This window comes from Aethalodelphis obliquidens, unplaced genomic scaffold (genome assembly GCF_003676395.1).
Source record: "Aethalodelphis obliquidens isolate GAN/ISIS:26980383/991018 unplaced genomic scaffold, ASM367639v1 scaffold13, whole genome shotgun sequence".
NCBI lineage: Eukaryota > Metazoa > Chordata > Mammalia > Artiodactyla > Delphinidae > Aethalodelphis > Aethalodelphis obliquidens.
Window position 1 is genome coordinate 30,678,387 of NW_020837957.1, and position 12,441 is coordinate 30,690,827.

The window sequence follows — 12,441 nt, forward strand, 5'->3', positions numbered from 1 at the left end:
GAAAGACAAACATTTGAGTAGAATTTCAATCAGCCAGGCATCTCAGCTATGAGTTCTACGTACAATCACTTAATCACTATAATAACCCTGTTGCATAATCTGAGGCTCAAAGACTTTGCTTATGTAACAAGTGGAGAGTCATACCTAGATCTGTCTCACTTCAAAGTTACAGGTCAGGTTACTTGTACCGACTTCAGAAATTACTAACCTTAAAGGTTGGATGATTAAAAAGCATTTTCCAGTGTTATTTCCTAATACTGGTTCCTACTACGTACCTTGGACACCTAGAATAAGTCATGAACCCCTGCTTTAGTACTTTTTTTTTTGCGCTATGTGGGCCTCTCACTGTTGTGGCCTCTCCCACTGCGGAGCACAGGCTCCGGATGCGCAGGATCAGCGGCCATGGCTCACGGGCCCAGCCGCTCTGCGGCATGTGGGATCTTCCTGGACCGGGGCACGAACCCGTGTCCCCTGCATCGGCAGGCAGTCTCTCAACCACTGCGCCACCAGGGAAGCCCAAGTACTTTTGAACCAGTTGTTCTCACTGCTTGCAATTCCCATCCTCCACAGAGTTGCTCATTAAGACCCTAAAAGCCCATTACAAATCCACCTGTTTACTTATATAAGCCATGATAGGATTGGCCTTTCATCTTAAAGGTTTTTCCAGTTCAAAGGTTTAGTGGTTCTGTAACTGAAAACATGAGCCAAGGAGTGTTATTCTCTACTGCAAATGGTTAACAACTGTAGTCGCAAAGAGTAGAAAAACTTGTTTCTTAAGATTTTTACTTCAATACCTAAAATATGTTTAAACACCAATATAAGGAATGAGACAGATGATAATATATTATTTCATGTTTATTTTGATCTTTGTTTATATCATCCCTACCAGTTTTTGAACCTCTTTAGTTACTATCCTGTTTAATTGGTAAGATATCTAAGGCATTAAAGTAATATTCACATTTAAAATAACTTCATAATTGAAGGAACTAAATTATTCATGATTTCCAGTCACACTTGTTCAGATCTACAGTGATCATATAATAGGAAACATTTGTATAGTACTTCCTAAGTGTTAGACACCTGTCTAAATGTTTCACCTATATTAACTACAATGAGGTATTACCTCACACCAGTCAGAATGGCAATCATCAAAAAATCTACAAACAGTAAATGCTGGAGAGGGTGTGGAGAAAAGGGAACCCTCTTGCACTGTTGGTGGGAATGTAAATTGATACAGCCACTATGGAGAACAGTACGGAGGTTCCTCAAAAAACTAAAAATAGAGCTACCATATGACCCAGCAATCCCACTCCTGGGCATATATACCCAGAGAAAACCATAATTCAAAAAGATACATGCACCCCAGTGTTCATTGCAGCACTATTTACAACAGCCAGGACATAGAAGCAACCTAAATGTCCATCAACAGACGAATGGAAAAAGATGTGGTACATATGTATACAATGGAATATTACTCAGCCATAAAAAGGAATGAAATAGTTCCATTTGCAGAGACATGGATAGACCTAGAGACTGTCATGCAGGGTGAAATAAGTCAGAAAGAGAAAACAAATATCATATAATAGTGCTTATATGTGGAATCTAGAAAAATGGTACAGATGAACTTATTTGCAAAGCAGAAATAGAGTCACAGATGTAGAGAACAAACTTATGGATACCAAGCGGGGAAGGGGGGTGGGATGAATTGGGAGATTGGGATTGACATATATACACTACTATGTATAAGGTAGATAACTAATGAGAACCTATTGTATAGCACAGGGAACTCTACTCAGTGCTCCGTGGTGACCTAAATGGGAAGGAAATCTAAAAAAGAGTTATACATATGTATATGTATAACTGATTCACTTTGCTGTACAGCAGAAACTAACACAACATTGTAGAGCAACTATAATCCTATAAACATTTAAAAAAAAAATCTCACACCGCTACTGTGAGGATATGTTAATATAGAGAAGTGATTTTTTTTTAGGATACTGTTTCCTAAACTTTAGTCATTTCTGTACCTCTTTCATGACTTTGCTATGCCTGCATACCATCTGTGATATTTTTCCTCAATATAATTCTAAGTAATAAAATTGGTGAGAACACAAGTTTGATGTAATATTCTATTTTTTAAAATAAATAGATAGCAATGAAAATATTTGGAATATGGCAACTAAAATTATCTCACCAGTGGTAAAAATGTTCCACCGTTTGGGAAATACCATTTATTCTAGGAAATGGTCTGCTTCTGGCTTATGACTCTGAATGTAAACTTAGGGTCTGATACAGTTATCCACAGTGCATCAAAGAGAAAAGAAATGAGCACGCTGGTGGGCCAGGAGGTTGACAGGTGCCTATAGGCCCCAGGATAAAGCTTATTAAAATCTTGGAAGTTTTTCAATAAAAATAAAATGTATATGTATTTATCATATATATGTATTCAATTTATATCCCAGTTTTGAATGATGAAGTTATTGTAGGCTTGTTGCACAAAAGATGACTATCCACAGGGCCATCATTTAAGTAGTTTCCTTGTTAGTTTCAGCAAGTCATTCTAAGCAGCAGTGCATTTTCCTGAAGGTGGTGTGGTGCTGCTGTCATTGTCCTGTATTTTTATTCCATAAATAAACAGGGTTTCTGTGATTTAAAAAAATGATGCTACGTAATAACACTCTCAATCAGATGACCACCTTTGTGGTTTCTCAGGAAAAAGGTGAAATGAGGTTATATTATTACTTTATATTTTTCTGTTTCCCACAGAATTTCCTTTTCAGATTCCAGGGCAAATAGAACAAAGGATCAGTTTTTACAATTGAGTTTTTTCCCAAGAGTATGTTCTGATGTCTCATTATTTGGAGATAGCTGTGGAAAGAAGGATCAGGAAAATAGAAAGGCATAGTTAATTGTGTAATTCAAAATAATAGCAATTTTTTTCATTTATGTGTCTTTTTCGATCCATTTTTTTTTTCTGAGAAAGATTGAATGGAGTCATTTTCTCTTTTTTGTCTCTTTTTCAAAACTCATTGATTCCACACAATGCACGTTACATAATAATCACATTTATCATGACTTTGGGGAAGCAGGGTTTCAAGTAAACATGCTGTACAAAATATTTTATGAAAAGTTTGATTCTCGTGTTTGAGGATAATAAAAGGATTCCTTTGTTTCTTAGAAAAGAAATCCTGAAAACAAATGAACAAATGGACTTGGTGCATGGACACCTAGCCGAGCCTGTGTCTGAGAAGAATGACATGCCTTCAGCATGAAGTCGCTACAAGAAAAAGACATGTAATTAACGGGGGGAAAAAAATCAGAAGCTGGAGCCATTAAAGAGACTGTGATATGAGGAAAACATTATACAGGAGATGTGACCAAAGATCTCAGATCTGAGAGCTGAAAGGGAATGAAACTAGTTAAAATTCCACTGCTCATTCGCTCCATGGGAGAAATAACATTACTGTTGGATGTCACTTGCCACTTCATTTTTAGAAACAATTAAAAGATGCAAATATTTATGAATTGCTGTGTATGTTGTAATCCTATTCAAAACAAACAGTGCCTTGTACCTTAGATTCTCAATGCTGGTTAGTGTTGGGATTCAGGGGTTAAAGCAAACCATTCAAAATGAGTTCACTACTGATACTCAGACAAAGGGATGCAACTCCGAGAGCGTGTTCTGTTTCCCTGCAAGCTGTTGCCTATGCCAAATGAGTATTTTAAAAACCATTCAAATTAAGTTGAAAATTTGTAATTATATTTTCTCTTTTAATTGTAACTTATGCAAATGTTATATTCCAGCTGTACAAATAATTTTCGCTTCAGACTACAACATCCACATTAAATCTAGCACGTAATGCCCTGATACGAGATTCTTCCCAAGCTTGCAGATTTAGAAGGCTGGGGCTGTTAGTTATGGCTTCTGTTGCTGTTACTCTGCAGTTAAGTATAGATCGCAGAGTGGCAATAGAGAAGGGAGACACCTTTGCTATAATTTGCTGGAGACAATTGATGAATAAAACAGGTAGAAAGAAAAGAGAAATGCAAACAAACGAAAAAGGCACAAAGTCTAGGAAACCTGGGTGTTTGGTAAAGTGGATATTCTATCCTTGCTGTAATTGATGAATCCAGCTTGCAGTGCATTAGTTACAGGAAGAGGCTGCCTGTGACTCATTTGTTAATTGTCATGTGTTTTAAACCACTTAGTGAAAACAGAAATTGAGTATTTTCCATTTTCAATAAAAATTTCACTTGGGGAAATCATGTACAAAACCATTACAATTTTTAATCAAGAGTGAAAGAAGCATGGATTATTTTAAATACACACACATACACATACACACACACAAGGGAGCACACATATGTGAGAAATAAAAGAGAAGGAAAAAAACACCAAATACAGCATGTTGTTTTGATTATTGAAGTGTTTCTTTACATACATTTGGAAAGGTTTTCATGTTGATAGTTTTTGGAAGGCAAACGTGGGGAACCTTGATTTACTTCAATCCAGTTGACGGCTGATTAGCTTTTTGTGTTTTAACAGTGTCTGGAAGCAATGGAAGAGATGAAAGAAGAAAGTTTATGACACATCCTCAAGTAACTCACAACCTCAATGATAAACAAGGTGAACTTATGGAATAAGATAGACTATAATAAATGTCATGTGTGTGTTTATAGATCTAGCAGAGAGTTCAACACTTCATTTTTCAATGGGACAAACAGATCCAGTGTGACAGTGATTTACTCAAGTTCACACATCTAATAGTGGTGAAAACATGTTTCAAACCTAGGAGGTCTAACTTCTTGTCCTTTTTGTTTTTTCCATCATGAAGGCATCTGTCGATTGAAAGCTGCAATAAATAGAAAGACTCTGTTTATTAAATGTGAGTCCTTCCTATGTTTGCCCATGAAATGAACTTCAACTCAGCTGGAAACCTGTACGGTTTTTTTTTTTTTTTAATACTTTCATGGCCCCGGGATAGAGGTTGGAAGGTTTTGTTGATCTCAAATTAGCTCCAGTTAGTTAAGATTAAACTTTAAACAATGGAAAATCCGAGACAAAGATCCCATAGCTCTGAAAAGTGTGCTGTAAATCCATATACTTTAGGTCAAAGAGCAAGTGATTAAAAGTTCAGATTGATTCTTGTAGTAAAAGGGCAGTGCAAAGAAATGCTAAAAAATAATGGCCATGGACAGAAACCCTGGTGCTGTGTGAGTCGTCAGCCTGGAAATGCTCATGGCCTGAGTCTCATTTATTTACTGCTTTTGCCACAGTCTGTTACATAAGCAGCTGTGACTATGACTATACCCTCTTTACTTGTACAGAAGCTTGGGGACCAATGTCTGGCAAAAAGGATTGATGATGGTGGGGTTGCTGTGCTGGTCTGTGTGCAATGATTTTCTACAAGTGAATATGGGGATGCGTATTTCTTTGAACACTGATTCATCCATTCACCAGTTCATATATTTATTTACTCATTCATCAGGCATTTACTGGGCACTTACCATATGCCAGGCAATACTGTGTTTACACTGGGAATACAGATTGACAAAGTCAAAATTAAATAATTAATTGAATGAATATCCATTGTCTACGTATAAGTCTGATGGAACCAGGAATTCTTTTTTTTATAAATTTACTGTTTTAAATTTATTGGCTGCATTGGGTCTTGTTGCTGCACGCAGGCTTTCTCTAGTTGCAGCGAGCTGGGGCTACTCTTCATTGTGGTGCGCGTGCTTCTCACTGCGGTGGCTTATCTTGTTGCAGAGCCCGGGCTCTAGGCGCGCGGGCTTCAGTAGTTGTGGTGCATGGACTTAGTTGCTCTGCGGCATGTGGGAATCTTCCCGGACCAGGGCTCGAACACATGTCCCCTGCATTGGCAGGTGGATTCTTAACCACTGCACCACCAGGGAAGTCCCAGGAATTCTTGACTTCTGATCTCATCCCTCATCCAGAAAGTCAACTGTGCTGCCATGTCCAAAGCCATGTTAGTCTCCTTATACCTCGCAGCGTCTCTCATTTAGCCAAATTGAGTATAGATTCACAGATGCAGACTCTTCCTCCTGTGTATCTTACCAGAATGGCAGCTTTCAAGCCTATACCACTAAAGGGATCCAGCGTCTTTCATAGTAGGATTGTGGTTTAAAGCATGGACTTTGGAGTTAGATGTGTATGGTTCGTATCCTGCCTGGCTCCACTACTCCCTAGATGAGTGTCCTTATTACATATTTAGTTTCCTCATCAGTAAAATGAGTGTCATCTGGAAAGGTTGCAGTGAGGATTAAATTTAAATAAATAAATGCTTGACAATAAAGCCTGGCGCATGGTGGCTACTTTTGCTCTACTTTAGTAACACTTTGCTAAAATTTGCTCTTCTCTCAATACCCGTTTCCATTTGCAAGTGACGCCCCTTGTCTGCCATGTATTAGCCCCGTGTGCCCATGACATTTTGAGCAGTAATTTAGGCATCTGGAGTTTGCAAGAATCCTCCGGCTCCCTGTGATTACTTTGATATGCTGCTAATTGTTTGATTTTCTAGTGGTAACCATGGGTAGGGCTACTGAGCTTATCTGTGGAAACTTTCTGGAGGAAGACCTGAGGTGCAGCCTGGGAGAAAGCCAGGCCAGGCTGGCTTCCCTCCACTGCAGCAGAATGGTTTCTGGGATGTAAATTGAGTCAGAGTTCCTTGGTATTTTCTCCTGGTCCCCTCCCCCACCTTCATTATCTACTTTCATGGGTCCCTCCCTACCTCCTCTTGCCATCTAGTCTTGAGACATTTACAAATATACATTAACTCCACAGTTCCTGACTAGGGCATTATCTTTATTAATGTTTGCAATTTGTGTGGATTATAGATCTCTTCGTGACCTCTGCAATGCCTCAGGATATGCCACCGCCATTTATTTGTATAGTCTTCTACTTTGATGAAATGCAGATAAATTGAAAAATCTACCAAGAATCATTGTCCTTGGGATATTGGGAAACAAGCACTTCCACGGTTAATTGTGTGTGTGTTTTTAATCATAGCCTAATAAATTGGCTTTTCTTTTTTATTCCTTTAGATTTGCTCTCAGAAAAATCTCAGAATATTAACGTTTCTGCTTCACATGTGGTCAAGTGCTCATCCTCAGAGTGCACGCTGAATTGGGCAGAGCAACAAAAGCAGCAAAATCGGGTGGAGGAGGATGAGATTTGTTTTGTAATTTAGAAGTAGGAGGCATTCTTTCCTTAAAGTCTTAGAACCATATTAGGCACGTGAGGTAAGGAAAATCCACACACAAAGTGATAGAGTTCTAGTGGACTAGGATTCACAACATAATATTTTCCCCATCTTGCTGACTTTTTTTCTGGGCAAGAGGTCTCCATCCAGAGCTTCTCAGTCTTTAGGGCACATAGGAAACACTGGGATGCCCATCAAAATGCTGATTCCCAGGTGCCACCATCCAGGGATTCTGATTCACTAGATGAGCTGGAGCCTGGCATCTTGCATTTAAAACCATCGCGATGCATGGAGTCTGCTTTGGTTTCTACTCTTGGCTCTGCCTATTTTTCCGGGCTTGGCTAAGAAAGCTGGTGCAAGAGGAGGTGCCTGGCAAAAACAGATGGAGCTGTGTCAGAGCTTTTTATTCAGAGCTCACAGTACTGCCTAATACACAGTGCCAGCAGTTTGTTGCTGAGGGAGACACCTATGATTCCATTAATTATTTAGGGATCCAAAGTAGTCATCATTAATGAATCTGAATGTATTACAATGATCCTAATCAGAGTAACAGATGCAAAATGACAATACGATACACACAATTTTCCCCCAGCGAGTTACACACTATTAAGGTCTGTTGCAGTCAATGAATCCAGATGCTTCCTCACTCTTACTGACCATGAAAGATCCTGGTTTCATTACATGAAAGAAAATAAGTTCATTCTGTCATCTTGCAGAGTTAAAGCGGGATCCAGTTCAGCAGCTGGTAAGGCATCGTAAGTTGGTTTGCAATAATCCTGCTTCCATTTCAGGATTGACTGAGTGGAAGAATTCTGTTGCAACTGGGCTTATCATTCCCTTTACATTATTTTTCTGCTTTCCCAGATGAGATGGTTTACTCTTGCTCAGAAAGCCTCAGTGTGTGTATAAAACTAAGCACGTTTTATATACACACTGAGTGAGAAGAAAGCGAACTGTTTTTATAGAGGGTAAATTCATTAAAATCAGAGTAACAAAACCAAAGTCAACCACGATAAAATGGGAGGCATAAAGCTTCTCAAGAGTGTCTCCCTAATAACGTCGTCAGACTTCTGGTATGCATGAGGCTGTGCATGACAGCATTTGCCCTCTTCGTGTCCTAGGGATCATACAAAAGGAAAAAAAGAAAAGGAAGAATCTCTGCCATTTTCAGAAAAACCAGGAGACAAATATAAACCACAGGCTCTGTAACACCTGTAAGAACTGCCAAGAGAAGCTGAACCTGTGTAGCAGCTGCAGAGGAGGAAACAAAAAGAAGTAGCACGGAGAGTGCAAAGAGTCAGGGATGGCCGATCACAGCAAGTGTCCGTGAAAATACCATCCTGAAGGGGAAGGGTTCACTTGAAGTGCTAAAGTGAACACAGTTGCCTAGGAATTCAGGTTAGCAGGGCTGGTGCAGGAGTGTGCCTTTCCTGGTTTGGCGCCAAGAAATACAGTAACCAGCTGAACCAAGAATCCGAAGATGAGCTGTATTTGCAGGGAACAATCTAATTCGTGGGGCAGCAGAGGAGAATGTAGCCTGGAAGGCCACTCTGGCCACTCCCCAGTCAGAGAACTGCTTGAAAATAGCTGGTTTGGGAAAGTGCAACTCATTTTTTTTTTTTTTTTTTTTTTTTCGGTACGCGGGCCTCTAACTGCTGTGGCCTCTCCCGTTGCGGAGCACAGGCTCCGGACGCGCAGGCTCAGCGGCCATGGTTCACGGGCCCAGCCGCTCCTCGGCATGTGGGATCTTCCCGGACCGGGGCACGAACCCGTGTCCCCTGCATCGGCAGGCGGACTCTCAACCATTGCGCCACCAGGGAAGCCCAGTGCAACTTATTTAATGATGACAAGTTGAAAAAAGAAGGCATTGATAGAAAGATCCTATTGGAAAAAAACGTGGGAAAGAGCAGCAAAGCTACCCGGCAGATGGAGAACACTCCCAAGCAGATGAAAATCTCATCCTGACAATTCGCTATGAATTAAAATAAAAGTATACTCGATGAAGCAATTACCTTGATGAATGAAGACCACAAAGAAAAAATTGAAGAACACAGAGGAGAAGTGGGGGGGGGGGGGGGGAAAGTGGAAAATATAAAAGATGAGCTGAAATGCAGGGAATAAATAATCACAGAATGAAGACACAATTGGAAGAAACGTGAGGCAAAGAGCCACGATAAAAACAGTGATGGAAATAATGGACATAAAAGACAAGAAAAGGACATCCTGGATACATACAATTGAGTTCTAGGAGAAAAACATAAAGAATGAAAGAAAACCCAAACATTTAAAGATATAATTCAGGGAAACTCGCTGATAATAAAATGTGACTCTACAAACTGCAAAAACTGTGTGTATCAGGGAATATTGACCCAGCTCATCATAACCAGAAATCTCACCAGAAATATCCTGGTGAGAGTGAACTCTAAAAATGAAGGAAGAATACTTCCGGCAGTAAAAGGCTGAAGTACAATGACTTAGAGAGGTAAAAATATCAGGCTGACTTCATACTCGTATCCACAGCCACACTGAGCACCAGGAGCCGGAGGGGCAGTACCTCTCAGATTCTCAGGGAGAGAAAGTGTGAGCCAAGGATGTTATATCCACCTCAACGGCGTGTGGAAAATCTCAGGGATGACCGTTGCCACGAGCCTTTATTGAATAAACTACTCATGGGAGAAGTTCTGCCAATCAAGCGATGGCTGGCATGTCTGGGGCAAAAGTACTGGCAGTGAACTTTTTTTTTCTTTCTGAAACTGAAATTTTTTATTAGGAAAAATTTCAAAGTAAACAGAAGTAGAGAGAATAGTATAATGAACTCCCATGTACCCACTACCCAGCTTCAACAGTTATCATGGCCAATCTTGTCTCATCTATACCCCTAATCATTTTCTCCCTATCCTCCAGCTGGGAAATAATCCATTATGTCATTTCATCCATAAAAATTTTAGTAGTATCTCGTAAACAAAAGAGATGTAAGGAATATTTAAAATATACAACCCCAGTACCACTATCACACCAAAAAATAAATGACAATAATTCTTTAATGCCATCAAATATCTAGTGTTCATATTTTGTGATTATCTCATAGATATTTAGAAATAAATTTTAAAAGTAGTTGATTTGTTCAAATTGAGCTCCAGATAGGGGTTATACATTGCAGTTGATATGTCTTTGAGTTCCTTTTCATATATATGTTTTTTTCCTCTATTTTCAAACATTTTATTTTTAATTGCAGTAAAATACACATAACATAAAATGTACAATCTTAACCAATTTTTAAGTGTACAGTTCAATAGTGTTAAGTGTGTTCACATTGTTGTACAACCAATTTCAAACTCTTTTCATCTTGCAGAACTAAAACTTTATACCCATTAAACAGCTCCCCATTTCTTTTTCCCTCATCCCTTGGCAACTACCATTCTATTTTGTATGAATTTGACTATTCTAAGTATCCTGTTTAAGTGGAATTGTACAGTATTTGTCTTTTTGTGACTGGCTTATTTCACTGAGCCTAGTAATTTTTTTGAACTTTAAATGCTTTGTTAAGCTTTATTGTAATAGACTAAATTTTTGATTTCATAGAGTCAGTGATACTAAATTGGCTATTGGATTTAGTGACTTCTTGCATCAGCTCCTGCAACTGTCCAATTTGTTCAGCACCAAAGTCATTACGTTTTTCTTCTGGGAGGACGGTTCCAAAACATGCTTTTTCAGTTGAATTTTGTGTTTTCTTTAGCTTGTTGCCATAGCACTGTGGCATATACCTCCCTTTCCTGCAAGAAACACTGAGCCTTGTCAGAACCAAAGGTCTTATGTCTCTTAAATTCATCCTTCACATACTCCTTGCCTAGGGCTTTCATGTCCAGGGGAAGAACCCCGTGCAGCAACAAGATGCCCGATTAAGGTCGGGGAACAAAAAAAACGAGCTAGCCTAGCATAGTGCAGGCGTGGACCATAGACTGCACCTGTGCAAAGGTTCATCCATGTCATAGTATGTGTCAGAATTTCCTTCCTTTTGAAGTCTGAATAATAAGGGCATACCTTGTCTTATTCTGCTTCACAGATACTGCGTTTCTTACAGGTTGAAGGTTTGTGGCAACCGTGGGCTGAGTGAGTCCATGGGAGCCATTTTCCCAACAGCATTTGCTCGCTTCATGTCTTTGTGTGACTTTTCATCATTATTATTATATTTGTTATGGTGATCTGTGATCAGTGATTTTTGATATTACTTATTGTAATTGTTTTGGCATTTTTTAGCAGTATTTTTAAATTAAGGTAAGTACATTATTTTTTAGACGTATGTTATTGCATACTTAGTAGATTACAGTATGGTGTAAACATAACTTTATATACACTGGGAAACAAAAATTTCTTGTGCCTCGCTTACTGTGATGATATTCATTTCATCGCAGTGGTCTAGAACCGAACCTGCAACGTCTCCGAGGTATGTCTATATTTCATTGTATGTATATGACACACTTTGTTTACCCAGTCATCTATTGATGAGCATTTGGGTTACGTCCACCTTTTGGCTATTGTGAATAAAGCTGCTATGAACGTGGATATACAAATATCTCTAAGAGATGTGGCTTTCAATTCTTTGGGGTTATACCCAGAAGAGAAATTGCTGGATCATGTGGTAGTTCTCTTTTTAATTTTTTGGGGACCAGTCACACTTTTTTCCACAGTGGCTTCACCATTTTACATTCCCACCAACAGTGCAACAAGGGTTCCAAATTCTCTGTATTCTCACCAGCACTTGCTATTTTCTGTTTATTTGCTAGTAGCCATCCTAATGTGTGTGATGTGGTATCTCGTGTTTTTTTTTTTTTTTTTTTTGCGGTACGCGGGCCTCTCACTGTTGCGGCCTCTCCCGTTGCGGAGCACAGGCTCTGGACGCGCAGGCCCAGCGGCCATGGCTCACAGGCCCAGCCTCTCCGCGGCATGTGGGATCTTCCTGGACCTGGGCACGAACCCGTGTCCCCTGCATCGGCAGGCAGACTCTCAACCACTGCGCCACCAGGGAAGCCCTCTCATGTGATTTTGATTTGCATTTCCTTAGTGATTAGTAATGTTGAGCAACTTTTCATGTGTGTCTTGAAAATTGACCAGATGTATGTCTTTTTGGAGAATGTCTATCCAAATTTCCTGCCCATTTTAAAATTGAGCTTTTGTTGTTGTTTATTTAGTTGTTGTTGTTTAGGAGTTCTCTGTGTAT